The sequence below is a fragment of the Melanotaenia boesemani genome, chromosome 20 (genome assembly GCF_017639745.1).
Source record: "Melanotaenia boesemani isolate fMelBoe1 chromosome 20, fMelBoe1.pri, whole genome shotgun sequence".
In the NCBI taxonomy this organism is placed as follows: Eukaryota; Metazoa; Chordata; class Actinopteri; order Atheriniformes; family Melanotaeniidae; genus Melanotaenia; species Melanotaenia boesemani.
Genome location: NC_055701.1, coordinates 3,754,109 through 3,774,861, shown reverse-complemented (window position 1 = coordinate 3,774,861; position 20,753 = coordinate 3,754,109). Strand labels below are relative to the sequence as shown.

Sequence of the window (20,753 nt, the reverse complement as noted above, 5' to 3'; positions counted from 1 at the left end):
AAAAGGGGTCAACATCAAGGAAAAATGAAAAGAAACCAAGAAAAAACACGACAGCTGAAACTGTAAATCTTTCCTTTCAGGACTCAGAATAACCTCAAACATCCTAAACAAGGTGCATTTTGACCTTTCTGGTAAGACGGCAGAAAGCAGAAGTGTGTTACAGGTCATGACTTTCCTACTGTGTTCAGACAGACTCTACCACAGATAAAATCAACAACTGACGCAGACCTGCTTTCCTTTGTGGGGACTGGGTTGTTAGAGGAAAGTGACATTGGTTAAAAAAAGAAGAAAGGACAGTAAACTAATTTTAAAAACAAACTTTTCTGCAGTAGAGCATGTCGTTCTCACAACATTTTTGTGTCCTGAAACTGTTTGTGTATATTTATACTGACCAAACCTCACATTGTTTAGAATTTTGCTTATTTAATCATATATTCTTCTGTTACTTTTAGTACCTATTTATATGGCTTTCTGTTTTATTATTTTACTGTTTTTGGTTTCATTGTTTTATTTTGTACACAGGGCTGTGCGCGCTCTCTATGTAATCAGCGTCTGTCAGATGATTCCAAAAGCCTAAAAATCTCACACTTTAAAAAAAAAATAATAATAAAAATCTTCCCTTATTCCAAGGCAGGACCCTATCCCCACTGGGGCGAGATTTTTTGCGTTACCTGGTAATTTTTGCGTTACATTTCTGTACCTCAAGGGAAGGTTTCACATTGCCCCAATTCTATTATTATTATTAATATTATTATTATTATTATTATTATTATTATTATTATTATTATTATTATTATTATTATTATATTCACATGGATTGACATTATTAAAAAAAAAATAAATAAATAAAAACAAAACAAAAAACCCCCCAAAAAACACGCGAGGTGGGGGTACATTTTTCACTTTCACCGCGCGTCCTGGTTTGTGTGTCTCTTTTTTTTTTGGCCTGTGGAGAACATTCACTATGGCCCTTGTCGGACTTTCAACTGAAGATCTGTTTAATAAACCGAAAGAAGAATATAAACATAACGACAGTCCTTTTTTCCAGAACGCACTTCTTTACCGTGTGGCCGAAACGAGGCTTGAGCTGGAGGGGAAACTGATCTCGACGCAACACCCTTGCTCTAATCGGGTTGCGCAAATGGATGAATAAAGCCCCGTTATATATTTATCTTAGGAGAATTAAAATGAATTGTCTTTTTTCCTTATATGCTTAAACATCAGTGTAGTGTAGAAGAATAAAGCAAACCCAAATTACCGGCTGTGGCTGGTGTTGTTGTGGCATAATTGAGTCAAAACCGTCGGACCGAAACTGTCACGCTGTGAGTGACGTCTGACCAGAATGATTGGCAGGTCCTAATTAGTGAGGATATGGACGCTAAACGGCCTCATGGCGTCAAGGTGAAGTTGTTTTAGTGAGACACAAAAACTTAAGAAGGAAAAAAACGAAGGACAAAAGGACAACCAGAGGATAAAGGTAAAGCAGCTGCTTATGAAGTGGGATGGTGGAAGGGGCAACGCCGGGTTTTTAGCATGTTTGTTTATTTCTTCTGCTAGCTAGTTCAGCTAGCTTCTGATAAATGCTAGTTAGCGAGCTTATATTTGTTTTCATAAACCAGCTTTAGTTTTTGATTTAAGAAAGTAAGCTCATTTTAAATGAACGTTTTACTTGTGAATGGACTGACTGACTCTTTACATGACTTTAGGATTACTAATGACTAATTTATGAAGTTTATTGTGTATTTATAGGCCTCTAACGAGAAGTGTGCTATTGCTTTGCTTTATAAATAGCACTAGTTATTTAATCAGTGACTAATGAAATATTAGGCATGTCTTTTTTTGGACTACTGTGGCTGTGGATTATTGCTCCTTTTAAACGTTCATTGTGACAGTAAAGTTTTCTGATTTGAACAACACTGCCTCCATTCCTACAGCTCACAACAAAGAGTTCAATTACTGATGCAGAACTTTGTTTTATTTAAAATAACCATAAGATCACAACCTGAACTCTGTGTAATGTAAATGTGCTATTAATGACTGCCTTTCTGAAATAAATCTAGGTTAAGGCCAAATGACCAATTAGAGAAAAGTTGACTGCTTTTATTACTTTAACAACCTTAAAAGTGACAGCTTTTAACTGGGTATATGTTTTAAAGTCACTGTACATATTAGTGCAGCATCATTGCAATTATTAAGTAAGAATATGTGCCTATCATCTGTTTTGCTTGGTAACCAACGGTTTGTCTTTGCAGGAGTGACTGTGGAATATTTCGGAGCTCCAGGCATTAAAGCAGAGGGAGCTTCAGCTCCAGGACCTATATATTGTTCAGGACCCACTTTCTGACCAGGAAATACCAGATGCAGACTGACCAGTAAGCAGCTGGGACCTCGTCATCAGAGACTCAAATGTCATAAACCAGTAGATCCAGCTGACTGCCTGTTAGTTCTCTTTGATATGTAAGTAAGTATTAACCTACGTTATGTTTTATTTATCTTTGGTTTGGCCCACTTTATTCATTTATTTCTTTTATTGTTTTGAGGTGTAAGAATTTGTGCAGCTGTGAAAACATAAGTTTTTGTTCTTGCTTTTAAAATTTAAATGGTTAAAATGGTAAATGGTCCGTATTAATATAGTGCTTCACTGTACCTGGAATAGTACCCAAAGCGCTTTACATCATACAGCTCACTCACCCATTCACACACACATTCACACACTGATGGCGGAAGCTGCCACGCAAGGCGCTCAACCACGACCCATCAGGAGCAATTAGGGGTTTGGTGTCTTGCCTAAGAACACCTCGACATCGCCAGTTTACAAGACAACCGCTCTACCTTGCCGAGCCACACTTATCTGATTATTGTTTTCCTTGTATTATCATTCGCTTAAGTGGCTCAATTTAATATTTTAAAATGAGAGGTTAACTTGACTGTAGCTTGTTTTATTTAAAGTGTAATAGATAGTGATATGTTTGTGGATCATCTAAGGGTTTAGGCATCTCTCCGTTGCAGTTGGGCAAACTAGGAACCTCCAAAAAAGGTCTTGCAAAGCGTCCCCACATGGCTGGGAGCCCCTTGTCCAGAATGTGTGACATAGTAAATAAGTCCTGATGAGATTTAAGATGTTTTTAAGATGTGTTGTTGTTTTTTATATAGCTCTATAAATCACATTTTAACTGCTTGTTTATCTTTAATCAACGTTGCCTCCTTGTTTGAGTTCATCTGTGTTCATTCAGAAGTACAGCAGGGTGTATAATTAACTTTAGGAGGAGATGAACATGTGAGCAACATGCAGATGAGCAGTAAACCACTGCTGCAGCTTCATTTAGTAAACATTTGTTTCTTATACTGAAGTTTCTTAGGAAAACTAACCAATTGTGGCCAGTAAGAAAAATGATTGCAGTGGTTAACAAAAACAGCACAATGCCTCATTTATCCAGCAGAGGTCCTCAGTACGCTGGGTTTCATTCAATGCTCTGTCACAAAACGTCTAACATTATCAGTTAAAAATTAATTTAGGGAGAAACCTGATTTCTGAACATTTTTCTTATGCTGTGTTTACGTGAAAGTCTGAGGATCTGTGCTCCTGGTTCTTGTCTCACACTCGGCACTGACATGAATACAGTTTAACATTCTCTATTATTATCTTCTGGGTTTAGCTTCTTGTTTTCTCAGTAAAATTAATCAGATGGCAACAAGTTAAATTTACAGAATTTTAATATGTTTTGATTTTTATATTTTTTAGATGCATGTGAACAGCAGGCGGGAACCGTAGACCTCAGTCTGGATCCATCTGGACACTTAACAGGTTAGTACAAAATACTTATGTTGTTATCGTCCATGTTTTGGTGAAGTTTTGACTTAAAGTACAGTGGGTTAGAATTACTCAGTTGTTGGATGGTGGCCGTCAGGTGCAGCGATGACTGTACGACAGGTAACTACTTCATCATTGTTCATGTGTGCTGTGCACATGTACTGCCTTCTTCTATGGTCCTTTTAAGGCGTTATTTATCCTAAAAGGGGCTCTCAAGCAAAGCTGGTACTGCAGTTTAAAAGCTTCAGACACAGAGTTGTTTGTCCGTTCAGAGACACCGTAGTAAAAATGTTGGCACAAATATGCCAGCTGCCATGAATATGGACCCACGACAGGTAGATATGAGTGGCTCATTGTAAGAGAATAAAAATGTTATTTTAGAAAAGTGATTAGACATTAATAGACACTGGCCTGCACACAGAGAGCCTTGGTGGTGCTGAAGCCCCGTCGGGGCTGAAAAAGTGCCCTTTTTATCAGAATTATGTTTTATATAGTGTATGTGGCCCACTATGTTGGTGCGATCACACACCCCTTACACACACGTGCACATGCGTGTACGCCCGTTTCGTTCCCGCCGTTTCTTTGGCAACGTGATTACACAAAGTGGGCGCCAAGGAGGCACATTGTAAGCATGTGCATTGCAGCAGCTGGACGTCCGTGAAGTTACCTCCCACTGCTCAGCTGACGCTGAACTATCTGGAGGGCACCTTTTGCTCCTAAACTAAGCCTGAGACCAAACTATTCGTCCCTGTTGTAAAGTAGCCTGTCGGTCTCATTACAGCCTAAACGACTGAGTCTAAATTAGCCGACTGCCCGCTTAACGAGCTTGGCACTAGCCATAATCAGTGGTTCCTTGCCTGGATGAAGCCATCAAGCAGCAAGGATGATGAGGAGGAAGATGATGGAGAAATGTCTGAGTCTAGACCAGAGTCCTGTTAACAGTACATTATTTTGTAGCCCCACCAATATAAGTTGTTTCCATGTTAGGCCTTACAGAAGTCACAGTTATCTCGTATTTACCATTGTTGGCTAATAATGAAATGGTGACATCATAAATAAACAATTAGAATTTGTCTGCAGAACACAGCTAGTGGTGAGGCATTGAAGTCAGACTATGGTGGTTGCAGACTGGTGTTAGTCTTCGTGGTGTAATGCATTGAGTCTTACTCAAAGCTGCATCACTCTATTCTCTCTACTGTCCCACAGTAGACCATCTAGCAGCATGGAGGATGAGGAAGATAGAGACAGCTGTGTCAGATCAATACCAGGTTTATGTACAGTAACATATTTCAATAAATTTGCAAGTACATAAAAGCCTGTAATGTTTCTTTTTTCACACTATAATTAAACATAAGTGGCGGTTCCACGCACTCGGCAAAGTGTCCCGTTTTAAAAACTGAACATCTGTCTGCACGCCTCTGCCAATAGACACATTTTTGTTTGATATTTTCTTACGTGCTGCATCTTTTATAATGACAGTGTAACGCAGACATCTTCACCGACTCTGTCCTGCCTTCTTTTCTGATTCTCCATGAATCATATGATTTTATTTTTATTTTTTTGGTGGAAAATCTTTGAATGTTGCTGTGAGAATCTGCAAAAAAAAAAACAAAAAAACCTGTTCTGATTTTCAACTTAAAATCTGTCAGACTCAGACTCTTGTACATCCCTGATTCTTCTCCTCACCTCCTCTCATCTAGACTCTCCACCTTTTTTGCTGGTGGAAAATGAGGTGAAGATACAATAATGTTGACATTCAATTTTATAATCAGCTCTGTATTTTATATTACACTAACTCACATTTAGAAGTGTTTAAGTAAAAAGCAAGTGGCCGAATTTAGCAGGTTTGTGAAAAAGCATCTAAAAACCTTCTTAAGTTCTGGATGCCTGGTGGTCAGTTGGCTTTTCCGGTCTGACCAGCATGTATCAGCTGCTAAATTCAAGGATAGAATATTGGTGAAACCGTCTAGTTTTACCGGGCTGAATCTCATGAGTCATTAACAGACCTAATAATGAGGTCCATCTGAATCGGGCGTCAGAGCCGAGGACCAGGAGAAACACTGCTAACCACTGAGAAGCTGCTTCTGCTGTGTTGAGCCATTTGATGTGAAGCTGTTGTTTAGTTTGTTTGTTTTTAGTGTGTTTGGACGCTGAGATGCTGTATTTGGAGAAGTTCCTTTTTAGTTACTCCTGGACAATATTTTAGGGCCGGTTCCTCTTTTCCTCTTTGTTTCTGAATAATTCTTTCTTTGAATTTCTTTGATTTTTTGACTGACTTGACAAAGGTCCCGTTTGTTTGAAGTGATTTTTGTTGTCTTTCTGTCCCTTTTCTCCTCAATAGAAACATTCTGAGTTCTGATATCTAGATTGTGTTTCAGGCTGTGGTGTATGGTGGTCAGGTGTGCAAACAGATGATCTTCAATATTATACTCCTCAAAAGATTTGAGGAAACACAGTTGAAACTTTGAATTAAGCTTTATTTAAATACTTGGGCTGGACAGTCATTTTATGCAATTACATATGATATTCTATCTAAATCTAGACAAACATCATCAGTTATATAAGGTTGTAAGAAGTGGTTATGGTTTAATTCTGGTCTCTAATAATGCTGATCAAACTTCTAACTTGTTGCTTTTTGTTTGTGCTGGTGTCTTACTTGCACCTGACCCAGTTATACAGACTTTCATGAGAGACAGAATCTCTGCACCTGTTGATGAAAGATGCAGAGAAAAATAACATTTCTTACTTCTGCTTTCAGCCTTCTTTCTTCCTTAATGTACACAGCAAAGTCAGAAGTAATTTTTTCTTGTCTTTCACATCCCCCCTTGTAGACTAAAGATCTCCATTTAGACCAGATGTCACCCGTAGATCTGCTCTAGTGGCTGGTGGTGTTCTCCTGTTGGAGTAATCTGTAGAGCCTGACTGATTAATCGGCTGGCTGATTAAAGCCCTTTTTAAAATAACCATAATTGACTGGAGTTTTGATGATTAAATTATATTCTTAATTTATCATAAAACAGTAAATATTAAGTGTCAGAGTTGTGCAGAATCATGTCATTGCGCCATTAGTCCACTAGATGGAGCTCTGACTCCACTCCATCCTCAGTCCTCACCGCTGTCAGTAACTACTGCAGCAGCTAGAGACAAGCAACACTACAGTACAGTATACATTAAGTACATTTATAACGATGTTGTGAAATTAAGAATGACTCAGCATGTCTCCAGTTTCAGTTTAACTCTGTTTGCCATGTGTCATGATAGCGACTCGTGCTTTGTTGCATTGTTCATGCTTTTCATTTACGTTGCATTGCTAAAGTGGTGCTAACCTAGCTTAAGTTACTCCCTGTTAGTTTATGTTAGCAATAACATCGCTGTGGTTATACTCCCTCCAAAACCCTGAAGAGGGTGTAGAGCTGGTCCACTGTTCCACGACCGGGATGAAAACCACACTGCTCTTCCTTAATCTGCGGTTCGACTATCCGACAAACCCTCCTCTCAGCACCCCAGCAGAGGGCTGCATAAATAATGTTTGCCAGTAAGTTCACTCATTATATTGCTTTTTATAGAATACACCTATGGTCCTAATCTAAAGATAAATTCATTAGTACAACTGGAAGCTATCCTAAAGGTTCTTCTTGGCGGAGTAAATTTGTTCAGCATAGTACAGCAGCCAGACCATCGTTCTGCTGTCAGGACAGGTTAAAAAATTCAATAAAAGCCTGCTCCTCATCAGACATTTAAACAAAACTGCCTGTAGTTGTGAATTTTGAATAAGAAAAGCAAAGAACAAATTTTTCCCCCAACAGGAAGAGAAAGAATAAAATTAATAAAAATAAAATGAGACCACAGCAATATCTTAAGTTATGTTAATATATTTGTCTTTCCAAGGGGAGATTAATAGACATTTATTTTACCCTTAAAGGAGTCATCGCCTGGAAATTGCACTTTTTCAAGTAAAACGTGTATTGATGTTGGACCGAAGTGTTAAATTCCCTGAAAGTCTTTCTTTTGAAGACGGTGGAGTTTTTCCGTCTGGGCTCTATATTCACAGCAGAACCGCCAGCAAAGGTAAATGTTTGCAAACGCGTGATTTTAGTTTGCTCCTGAGATTTTGTCATCACAGGAGGCTATTTGAAAAAGCCAGCTCCTCTTCCATGCCTAAAGTCATGCTTTAGGTGCGGAATGACATAATGATATAAAGTCATGCTTTACTGCTGACACAGCTAATGCTAATGCTAAGGGACGAGCAAGTTTAACCCCCTGCAATGCACAAATGAGCCCCGCGTTTTCTTATTTATAAGTGGGGTGAAGTGCTCTGTCACATTTGTTGTGAACGTGCTTCTCCCACCATCTCGGTATCTTCACTCTCAGGCTCGGAGCCTGGTTCAAACATAAATTGCTGAATTTCGTAAGCTGCTGCTCGTTCAGGTTCACTCGCCATCACTAAGCCGTTGATGTGGAGTCGGACATATTGTGCATGCACTGGGCCAGCCCCCCTTCCGACTCTGGCCTCCCTGTGGCCAATCAGAGCTCACCTCATTAACATCAGTCTCAGGAGACAAAGTTGTGGTATGAGAAAAGGGTCAGAACATGCTCTATGTTTGATTTATTTATTTTTTTTTTTTTTAATAAGTTTTAAAAAAAAATATTTAAAGACACTTGGAGGACAGTGGTTACATGAAAAGACCAGGTCATGACACCTTTAAACTAACAGAATGTGTATCCATACTTCCAACAAAAAAGACATACCACCACAGATTTCCAAAATCACCACTTTAGTGCACATCCATATACAGAAATAATTTACTGTAAAAACAGTGGTTAAACCAACCTAAATGGACTGTCTCAAATCCATTGTTACCAACTTAAATTTGTTCATCTCAACAGTTTTGTGTCAGAATAACTTTCTTTTTATCATTAACACAAACCAATCAAACAACAAGCACCATAAACAACAACAAATTTAGATTCACCAATATGTACATCAAGTTAAGTTAAATGTGTCAGTGACACAGTTTGCATTCTGTCTTTTGGTATTTTATTTTATTTTATTGCCTCCTCCGCTACTCGCCTCCCCTGCTGCTCCGCTTGACTCTTCTGCCTCCTCTACCTCACCTGTGTCACGCTGTTCTGCACCTAAGCAAATAAGTCACATGCAAACTGCATTCATTTCACATGTGTTCAAGTCTGTGACTAGGCTGTCAAAACTTTAGTATTAAATTATTTGGCAGTGTTCAGGATTCCTGCATGAACCTTGTGGCATTGATGCTGTTACCCGACTAGAGCTCTCTTCCTCGGTTGCCTTTCACTTTTTGGAGTGGTTAATGTATTACGGTGCATAATGATAGCCTACATTGTTTAAGCTACCCAGTGTCATTAGCCTACAGCAGCATTGGGACCAATTACTTAACACAACATAGCATCACATTTACTGTTAATATCTTTTATTAAAATGTCTGTTCAACTTGTAAAATTGAAAGGAACTCAGCAGCTGCCTTTCCTCTCTCCGGACTCCACATGTAATAAACTTACCAGTCTAAGTATAAGTTTACCCTGCCTGTAGGTTTAACTAATGAAGTTTAATTAGGCTCCGCCCCTCTCCCCGTCACTGTGTCTCCATGCTGTGTTCACATGCAGAACAGATGTCTGACAGCAGAGTAAACTACCACTAACCGCTAACAATGAGAGGGAGGAGAAAAAAAAAAACTTTAAAGAGTTTTTGACTGGATGCAGCAGAATGAGGCGTTAACACTGATTATTTAACAGTTATTGTCGTGGAGTGAGTTGTGTTTCGAGTATAGAGTTTGGAGTATTTGGAGCCTCCGGGCATTCATACTCCTACTTTTTCCTGGGTTGGTTCTGGGTGGATGTACTAACTGTTCAATGCTGCTGCAGACATGAGTAACCTTAAAGAAAACTGAACCCAAACAATAAGCAGAGAGACACTGAGGCGTCCTGCTGAACTGCATTAAAAACGAGGACATGTGCAGCTTTAAAGGAATGTGAGAGTTTTACTTATTCATTTTTCTCCATCACACGTCATCTGCTGTCTTTGCTGATTTGAACCAGTCACCTCTGCTCAAGAATGTTGGCATTGTGTGATATATGAGCATTCATTTTTAGAAAAACCTGGAAAAAAAACATTTTACAGTGATGATTTAAAGACCTCCTTGAGCCCCAGGCTCATTCCAGATAAACTTTTTCAGTTTTACATGTTACATACATTCTTTAATAAAAAGCTTTGGCGCCACAGTGATAAGGAAGGGGGGTCAGCCTTTGACGATAAATGTACTCAGAGCAGATTATTGGCGCCTTTCCACAAAGACTTTTTAACCCCCCCTCAATTTATTCATCTAAACATCTGGTACTTGATAATGAGGTCACTCCTTTGACTCTACACCACAGTTAGTTGTGATTCATCCTCCCAAGAGCAGCTACAGAGTTTTACTGTAATTTAGTCCCAGTCAAAGGTCTCTGAGCTAGCTGTGTTTGATGCTGGTTGACAACAGCAGTACAGGTGAGACATCTAGTACGTTTCATCATAAAATCTTTGAGCTTGAATAAAGTCAGATAGACTTCTATTTCTTTGGTGGGCTTATAAGCATTACAGGAACATTCACACGTCAAGGTTAAGGTCACATGATGTCTCTGAGTCACCTGACCAACCTGTCGGTTGGGCGTAGGTTTGATTTTAACATTGGTAGTAGGGCTAAACTAATGACTATTCTGATGGTCGATCAGTCACCGACTATTAAAACGACAAGTCGACCAATCGGATTATGTATCTCATGATTATTATATATGGATCTTATTTCACTTTCAGCTTTGAAATTTTGCATGAGGTTGTTATGCAAGTCCGACCTGCCTCGTCTTTAAATGTTCGAGCATTGCAGACGTACTTCCGTGGTACACAAAGTCCCCTTAACAAATCTGACATGTATTTAATTTATTTTGTAAGTTTAACGTGAAGTTATTTCAAACGTTTGAAGTCCTCTGCCGCCATTTTATTCCTTGGTCGGCTGCCATATTTTTCCCCATGCAGACTTTTTTGCACATGTGCGAATCTCAGCGGAGATAAGAAAAGAAGACGATGTCTCACTCTGTAGGCGTTTTTCTTTTCTTTTTTTTTTTTTTTTGCCGACAATAGTCGACGGGTAAATTAGTTGTCGACTATCTTCATTATCGACTGTTGTCGACAACATCGACTAATCATTGCAGCCCTAATTGGTAGGGACATAAAGTGGCCCATAGACACCCCCTGAATAGAAGGGTTTTTTTGCACTTATGGTAAATTATTTTTTACAATGTCATGTCATGTTAGTGAGTGGAAATGAGGTCCTGAAAAAGCAAGGTTCAAGGTCAGGAAATACACCATTTCAACTTAATGAAACCTTGAAGAATAATGTTCTCATTAAAATATATAATTACACACAGTCATAAATCATTGTTATACACTACATCATCATCCTTATGTCTGTAATAATATTGACAAAGAAAACAAATATGTGATCTTTTTGACTTATTACAATAGCATAGAGTTTGTGATATTGGAGCAGGGGAGGGCAATTATTTTTTCCATTGGGCCACATGAGAATAGGGCTGCAACAATTAGTCGATGTTGTTGACAATAGTCAACAATAAAAATAGTCGACAATGAATTAAGCCGTCGACTATTGTCGGCAAAAAAACAAACAAACAAAAAAAACTACGGAGTGAGACATCATCTTCTAATCCTATCTCTGCTGAGAGTTGCACAATGCACATGCTCAAAGAGGGGAAAAAAATACAGAGTGAGACATCGTCTTCTTTTTTTTTTTATCTCTGCTGAGAGTTGCACATGCACCATGAAGTCCGCCAGGGGGAAAAATATGGTGGCGGACCAGGGAGGAAAACTGCGGCGGAGAACGTTAAAAGTCTGGGATAACTTCACGTTAAACTTCCAAACTAAATACATGTGAGATTTGTAAAGCGGACCTTGTGTACCACGGAAGTACGTCTGCAATGCTCGAACATTTAAAGACAAGGCACGTCAGACTTAACAACCTTATGCAAAATTTCAAAGCTGAAAGTGAAATAAGACCCATATATAATAATCATGAGATACATAATCCGATTGGTCGACTAGTCGTTTTAATAGTCGGTGACTGATCGACCATCAGAATAGTCATTAGTTGCAGCCCTACATGAGAAACAAAAATATGGTGGCGAGCCAAAAGGCTGAACACTAACCTATATAATATTAATCGTATTTTTTATAAAAAGCAGCAAAAAGCATTGTTCTGACAAGCTGGTATGACTGGTAAGAGCAAATGTTATGATTAAGGAAAGAAAAATAAGGTTGTCTTACAAAAAGTGCCATTTATCACATGAAATTTCCCAAAACATTGGTAAACAAAGTTATCTTTTTTAGTCACATTCATGCCAAAAAACATTTTGAATAATGGAAAGAGGTTCTTAGCTTTCTAAAACACCACAATATTGTCTTGGTACTCCAAATTTAAAGCAAGATACATCATATTATAATGATTGTCACTGAACTGTGATTTTGAGGGCTCCAAAGACGGTTCAGTGGTAGTTGGTGCTTTTACATGCCTACATTTGTAGTCTAACCACCTCATTTGGTGTTTTTCAGTTTATCTTTTCCTTGTTCATTGAGAGAAATCTAGACTTTGTTGTGCTTTAACGAGTGTATCAAAGTCAGGTTGAATGACTGAAGTGGAGATGCAAAGCACAGCTGACAAATGATCATCAGAAGATCTGTACCTGGATTTGGTAAAAATTTCATCACTGGGAATGTTTGTTTATATATGTAGATAGAGCCAAAGAGAACCAACATCTTCTAAGCATGTCTCCTCAAGTTCTCCTCCTTAAGAGAAGAGTAAAATTCCAGCAGTGATCCTGACTTAAAGTGCCAGTACTGCATCAAACTGCAGGTCAATGAGTTCCAGCTGAAAGTCACTGGGTGCATTATCAATGCTGCAGGTAAAAGGAGAGGAAGTCATGTGCATTTCATCACCTTAAAAACTCCCAATGCCGTGCTGCTGATGCTGTAACTTCTTTTAGGGTTTCCATGTGAGTCAGAGTGCTGCTCTCTAGTTGGCTTGAAAGAAACTGCAACTTTCTCATGAAAGCCTTTACAACGCTGTGCATTTCATGAACACAAAGGCCCTTGTTCTGCAGTTTGGTGTTCAGTTCGTTCATCAGTGCAATCATATTAACAGCAGTAGGGGGTGTGGGTGGGTAAGGGGAGGTATGGGGGAATGGTTCATCATGTCCTGGTTCTAGGGGTGTGTGGCTAGAACATTGGGGTGGGTTCTGGGTCTTTGATTTCAAATTTGATTTGAGGCTGGACAGAACAAGTAAAAACAATAAACAAAAATAAATGAGTGTGAGTGACAAATTGGGTTTTTACTTTTGTTTAAAAAATCTTTGTTTTACTTTAAAAAAAAGCATCCGAGAGTCACTTTTCTTACCTCTGAAGAAACTGAGGTTTAATACGAGTCTCACTCTGTTTCTGTGCGTGTGAACATACATTCCTTCTCTAAAAATGGCTCTGCCCATTTGTTAGTGAGTTTTAGATCTGGAACAGAGCTGATTAGGGGTCCATGCAGCGAGGGGATTATCACCCCGGGTCTGGCTGTACCCTGCTGATGAATGCAAAAGAACCAAGCAGCAAACATATCAGTCAGCCAGTCAGTCGGTCACGCACTGAGTCATCCCATCTGCCAGTCTGTCATCTCCCAGCAGAGCACTCCTCACCAGGGCTCTTCTCAACAATTACTTCATCTGTGTGTTCAGATTTCACCCTCACATGTTTTTATTTTAGCCTGTGCTTGGTGACACTGAGGATAACCGACTCTTGCTTATCTGTTCAGCTGATGTTATCAATATTTCCCCAGCAGGATATGTTCTGTTTAGGCAATCACAGTTAATGGACCTGGGAAAGGAGTTTATTTTCGTACGGGGGAGGGGGGTCAAATGTAGCTTTCTGTTTGGTGCTGAGTTACTGCCGGAAATCAAATTAGAATAACAAAAACATTGGAGAAAATCTGAGACGACTTCAGGGACTCAGGAAAAAAGACGATCCACTGCATCGTCACACAAGCTAGACACAGCTCCAACCCTGATCCTATCCTTCTATCTTACATCTGATCAGGTAATCCCACCCGACCTAAACATGTAGATATGGGTTAAATGTTATGATTGGAAAGGTGGAAAAACAGAACTTGGATTTGGGTATTTTATTGACCACTACGGGGGAAGTGGGGTTCCATTTTGATGCCAATGACCCTGGAGGCTAAGTACTCTTCATGACTGGACTGCTGCTGCTAGAGACTTGATGTCAGATCGTTTGCTTTGAAACTACTTTGGTTAGAGGTTCTAGAGATGATATGAGGGCACCTGAAATGCAGAAAAAAGTGAAATGCGGCACACAAAAACTTTCAGATTTATCCAAGAGTGCGCGCATATGCACCCACATGGTGGCTAAAAATGGTCAGGTGGACACCTATGATACATGTTCATCACATCATTTCCATGACGGCTCGGGAGGGAAAAAGAGGGGAGAAGTGGAATTTTTCGGGTGTGAGATAGAGATCCTGATGGACCACGGTGAAAAACGTAAAAATGTTTAATTGGTGGGCAGGGCGTGGGCATTACTGGTGTCACAAAGGCAGAATAGTGGCAGCAGGTGGTAGATGCTGTCATCACAGTGTCAGAAGGTAAGACACAGCAGAGGCATCAGAACATCCGGCTAGATATCTGTCAGTAGAACATCCGTCCGCGATGCGGGAGATTAAAGTTCGAATCCAGGGGTGAATCGTGTTGGAGAAAAGCGTCTGCTTAATGACAACAATGATGCCGGTAATTTAGTCATTTGTTTGATTTTATAAAATAAATATGTACAGATGCATCTGAGATTGGTAGCAGTTTATTTAGTGTTAAATAATATTTCTTTCTAGTTGCTGGGTGCTCCATGTGGGTGGGCGGTGTTGCAGCTAGGTGGGCGGTGCTAGAGCGGGGTGGGTGGTACTGCAGCTGGGTGGGTGGTGCTGCAGCTGGGTGGGCGGTGCTGCAGCTGGGTGGGCGGTCCTGTAGCTGGGTGGGCGGTGTTGCAGCTGGGTGGGCGGTGCTGCAGATGGGTGGGTGGTACTGTAGCTGGGTGGGCGGTGCTAGAGCGGGGTGGGTGGTGCTGCAGATGGGTGGGTGGTACTGCAGCTGGGTGGGCGGTCCTGTAGCTGGGTGGGCGGTGTTGCAGCTGGGTGGGCGGTGCTGCAGATGGGTGGGTGGTACTGTAGCTGGGTGGGCGGTCCTGTAGCTGGGTGGGCGGTGTTGCAGCTGGGTGGGCGGTGCTAGAGCGGGGTGGGCGGTGCTGCAGCTGGGTGGGCGGTGCAGAGGGACACAATCACTGCTATTAACCAGGTGGACAAGGAGTTGTGGGAAATAAAGAACGTCTGAAAAGAAATTGGGACAACAATTAAAAAAAGTATTGTGTAAGAGTAAATAAAAGGAAATCCACCTCTTGTGTGTTTCATTAGCGTTGCTTCTAGACCTGCAGCCTCCAGTCTGCGTCCCGCTCTGCTGAATGACTTTCACACTGACATGCTGGCAGCAGACTGTCACCTTATTTAGCTGAATGGATTTTATAACATGTAAGTTTTGTTTCACAATGACGGAACTTATTTTACTGGTTGAGCTTCTTATTAATATCATCTCCCATTTTCCTGAAAATCCTGTTTTTTTCCCCCCCGAGTGTGGCTCTTAGGAGGATTTCTTTCTTCATTTCTGCAAACAGCTTTAATATCTAACATGTGGTGTGAAAGGTCATAGTGGATTGTGCAGAAATGTCTCACATTTCACATCATTTACTTGATTTTATTCTGTACCGTTGGTGTCGCTGTTTCTCGTTTCTCTAGATTATGTGCGTACGCCTGGGTCAGAGTTGCCGTGAAGGTAGGAACATTTTCCCGTCAAGTTTGGTTTTCATAAATCCCAAAAGTTGACTTTATTTGGCGTAAGCTTGATAAATAAAGCCCCAGGTCTTTTTGGATCTATCTTTTGCTCTTGACATAGTTGTCTGAGTCCCTGTTGATTTATTATACAGCAAAGAGTTGGAGTTGTCTGGTCTGGTATCAGGATGGTTATCATCATACCTCACAGATGTAAGTTTTAATATGTTTGCTAATCAGATCTTCTCTGAAATGGAACAATTTTTCATATTGGGTTAACACAGGGTGAATTTTTATTGTCCATCCTCCCTCTAGTTCGAATAATTAACCAGTCCAGGAATGTTTCTTATCATCTGTGTGCAGATGATATCCAGCTGTATTGCTCCTACACATTTTGTCTTCTTTGGTTATCTGTTTAGCATCAAACAGTGAGCACTAGTACTAGTGTCTTAAGAAGGAGGAACGTTAGCGTCTCCAGACTGTGCAGAATACAGTTGTCCTGTTTACATACCCCACAAACAAAAGAAGCATGCTTTGTCTCTGGAGTTGTCTAGACTATTCTTTATACAAATTCTGGCTTTAAATTCTCCTTCTGTAGGTAGCTCATAACGTGACCTGAACCCCCTCAGCTTTCTTAGAGATGCAGTTTTATGTGTTCCACCGTCTCAACCAGCAGCTACTTCTTGTTGCATCTTCAGAAGCACCAAGGTTTGTCTCACAGGGTTCGGGATCATAAGTACTGAAAACACGAAGCTGCGTCTCTCACATCCTGAGAGGTCGTTTCCATTACTGTATAATTTATGATTCCACTCGATAAATGCTGATCTGCAGCTGGAGATCATTGCACTCATCTTGTTAACCTGTGGAAATGCTGTTAATGGCACCAAGTAACCTCACCAATGAGCTGTGATTAATTACCTTGCTGTGGTCTGGATTTTGAATGTGCGTGGGGGGACAGCTCTCCCACGCACCATCACAGCCTCTCCTCCATAATCTGGTGGTCATTCCCATTTTTTGGTCCAAGCAGCTCTCTTGGGTTGGTTTGAACTAGCATTGACAGCAGCTCTGATCCTCTTCAGTGGTGCTGTCTTTGAGCTTCATTAAACCTGGTCCATTGTGGCATTTAATAGATTTTAACTGTACTTGAAGAAACCTTTTTTTAAGTGACAGAACTTTTCCAGACTGAGAATTGTGTGTTTAAGAAGTAATGCTGAATCACAACTTCAAATCAAGTTATTTTTCACTCATTAAAATCCCCTTTTGCATTCAGTTTACAGGATTATCTCCTCTACATTCAGAAAGAATGGTCCTCATTAACTACCCGTTCTTACGAACAAATCTGTCCTTCTGCCCTAATAACATGAAAATCTTCGTGTCTTGGATTTGTTCAGAAGAATAACCTTTTAAATGGCATTCCTTGGTCATTTACGTATGCAGGCACATCCTTTCAACTTACGAGAGACGTAATGTAAAAGGAAAGAAACAATTTAACCGTCTAAGAACACGTTTGTGAGTTTAACGGAAGATTTTTGAAAAAAAAAAACATTCTAAGAACAACTTAGGAACAAATTTAAAAAGATTCATATGAAGATTTTGGTGAATGAGGCCCAATGACATCTGTGGAAAATATGCTTTGTTAGAACATGACTGAAGAAATCTAGTCTTGCCTCAGGTGGGCAAGTTTGACTCAGGCACTCCGACAAAAGAGGCAATGTAAGATGGAAACGGAGGGGAATATTCAGGACGGCAAGGAAGACGGGAATAATGTGAAGCTCAGTGACTGTAGTACCACCACTGAGAGGCAGCCTGAGGGGGCAATTACTGCAAATGAGACCAATAAGTCTCTGCCACGTTTGATGAACGTGACTTTTCCGCTGAGCGTGCAAACAGCTTCATGTCACCATCTCAAAGAAACTACATGTGCTGCTCATTACTAGAAACATGGATCAAGTTTGCCGTCAGTTAAAGCAGCTCAGAACCAGCGGTACGATGACGTGTTGAGCTTTGCAGTCAGGCATGACGTGATGAAAAACACACCGTGTCCAATTGTGAAAAGCTTGTTTGTGACTGAAGGACTTGAGTTCATAAACTCAATATGCTGATATTGAACAGTTTTAATGATCCCAGGAGACAGTTTGATATAAACCTCATTTTCAGAAAAGTTCAAATGCTCTAAGATGCAACTTAAGCTTAAACCTGTAATAATTTTAGTCTTTAATTGATGGAGAGTTCAGCATCGCAACTGACATACTTCAGTTTATTTTGTGTTTAAACAGATTCTCCAATCAGAAGATAATTGGTGAGGGTGTCAGAATTGGGTATAAAAGGAGAGTACAACAAAAATTTTAGTCTTTCCAAATAAGGATGCATCATGACTGATTGCTTTCTGCCAAACTCCATCAGAGAATCAATAAGTTCAAATTTTTCTCAGTGACAGATTGTAAAGAACTTTGGTCACATCTCAGATGGACAGAAAGACGGTGGACATGTGTCCTGTTCACGACTCTTCACAACTTCCAACGCCATGGTTTCATGCGCAGAGATATTTTACTGTTTTTAAGTCCATCTACCTGCCTTGGTTATCAAGGATGGAAATTAGTTATTGGCCATTATCTGCCATATTTACTTGTACATATACATTAATATGCTTGGTCCCAGTCCTTATTAAATTAATAAAGAAAAAAAGTGTTCGACTGGCCTGTCTACAGTCCACATCTGTCTCCTTCAGAAGATGTATGGAGCATGATGAAGAGGAGAATCTTAAAAATAAATAAATAAAAAAATAATAAAAAATACAAGCACAGTTGAGCAGCTGAAATCTTGGATTCAGCAGGATTGAACGCGGATTCTTCTGGAAAACTAACCATCATTATCCTCGGCTCATTAAAAAGAAGCCGATGAAACGGAAACATGACTCCATATTTTTATGTTGTGTGTTTCTGCAGCAGATTATAGATTGGTTTGCATTTTCTAAAGTCAAACTGGTTAATGAAGGCATTGAAAATGATTTCTCTGGAGTTGTCTGTAAAATGAAGGTTCAAACTCATTTAATTTATTTACATTTTTTTTGCATCTCAGAAGACACAGCAAGTTTCTGGATATGAAGTTTCTTAAAATAACATGTTTACAAACTCTTGTTACAGGTAAAATACGTCTTTCTTTAATGATTAATTGGGTTAGTATGCACTTGCTTTCACCTGAACTAGTTTTCAGGAAAACCTAAATTATCCGGAAGGTGGAATAAGACAATTTTATAAATACAAGTGTTCAGATGCTTCAATTGTAGCTGTTACATAATGTGCCTCATTGTCAAATATGTGCAGAGACCAGTTTAAACTGCTGCCTGCAACACATTTAAAGGTGTTTAAATAAATTTTGGCCACTAGGTGGCAGTGTGATAAGATGAGATAAACACGCTACCTTGAACATTTGTTATGGAAAATCTTATAACCAATTATTCTGCAGAAAGGGTGACCAATAGTACTGATTTATGAAGGAAAACAAAGATTACAAATTTTGGACATAGGAGGTTTTTGCCTGACAGCGACGACATGATAAGTCAGAATTAACATTCTTTCATTATTCCAGTTTCAGATCGGTTATATTTAACATGAAATAACTCTAGGCCATACTTTGCTATTGGTTTCAAGGCCCAGTAGTGTCAAATCTTAAGGTTTCTTCAGTCAGATGTTTATAAAGTGAGAATGCAGACAAAGAAAAGTTAGGTTTCACAATGACACGCAAACCCATTCATACTTGATCTGAAAAACCAATTAAAATCTTCCATCTTTAAAAATATGACACAGTTACATGTGTTGAATTGGGTGTGAAGGGGTTAAAATGTGTCTTAATATCTAGTAAAACCCTGGCTGACAGGTGAAGTTAGGACCCACAATCACACTGTTAAATCAAACTGGCTTGAAATTTAACAAATTGATTGAAAATTTATCCCTTTGTTACATTAATTTTTCCAGCTTCAGTTTTAACTTGCAAACTAACCTCCTTATACTTTTTATAGTCAGGACAACCTACAATGACTATTTTAATTTTTACTTTAAACCTCTGAGTTTGTAAGTCGACAGCATCTTCCCAAGATGCCACATGTGTCCTGTTGTTTGTGCAGAAGCCTGCATAGTAAGTTCCTTCTCTGTTTCTGAGCCAGAAACACTGGCAGGAGGCCGTCTCCTGACATTTCCCACCTGCTGAAAGTCACAAGCCATCGCTGCAGTCGTTTAAATCCTGAGATGCAAAACCTATTTCCCCACAGTGGGACTCCACTTCTCCCTCTTTCATCCGGCTCACTCTGGAAATGAGAATGACGTTCCATTAGTAAGGGGGAAAGAATCCCCCACCTCAGGGAGTGAAAGGTGCAATACAGAGAGCCAATTGCCTAAATGAAATTCCAGTATGTGATGAGTGGGAAGAGAGGGGCTATATGTCGCCAGGATTATGCAGCCGCATGCTTGTGTCCTTTCCAAACCCTGAAAGCCATAATCGTCTGCCTCTTTCCTGACTGGTTAGAGACCTGAAACACACTGGTGCTGATTCAGATCTGCATAGATGGATGATATTATCAGATATTTACATGCTGATTGTGTGCGTTGGTTGCATATATCTAACTTAGAACCGGCATCCCTTTTCCTTCTCTGAATCAAACACAGATCAAACTGCAGCTTGAGTCTGTGGCTGTTTGCAGAGAAAAAACTCAGTTCCTTATCTACAACAGAGGAAGTGCACACATTCATACTTTGATCTCCTTTACTGTAAGGTAGGTCCCCTGTTGTCAGGGTGATAATGTCTTTTCCTGCTAACCTAAAAGATGAAGGTCCTTTTATCTGTGCTACTACTGGAAACCTCATTTCCTGGTCAGGTTTTCCTTCCAGTGACTCCATCTAGTCAAGCCCTGCAGCCAGCACTGAGTCTGTGGGGGGAAATTTTGTAGACCAGAGGAGAAACATGGATGGAAATTAGATTTCACAGATAAACCAGGGAAT

At 39.9% G+C, this 20,753-nt stretch overlaps 1 long non-coding RNA gene across 1 annotated transcript in view; it reads left to right on the top strand.

Moving 5' to 3' along the window:
* The first annotated feature begins 1,368 nt into the window (after positions 1–1,368).
* LOC121630849 overlaps positions 1,369–20,753 on the top strand; it is a 35,153-nt gene continuing 15,768 nt past the window's right edge. Inside the window, exons 1-4 of the long non-coding RNA XR_006008607.1 lie at positions 1,369–1,477; positions 2,253–2,461; positions 3,743–3,805; positions 20,421–20,527. This is a non-coding gene — a long non-coding RNA (uncharacterized LOC121630849). The remainder of the gene's footprint in view (positions 1,478–2,252; positions 2,462–3,742; positions 3,806–20,420; positions 20,528–20,753) is intronic.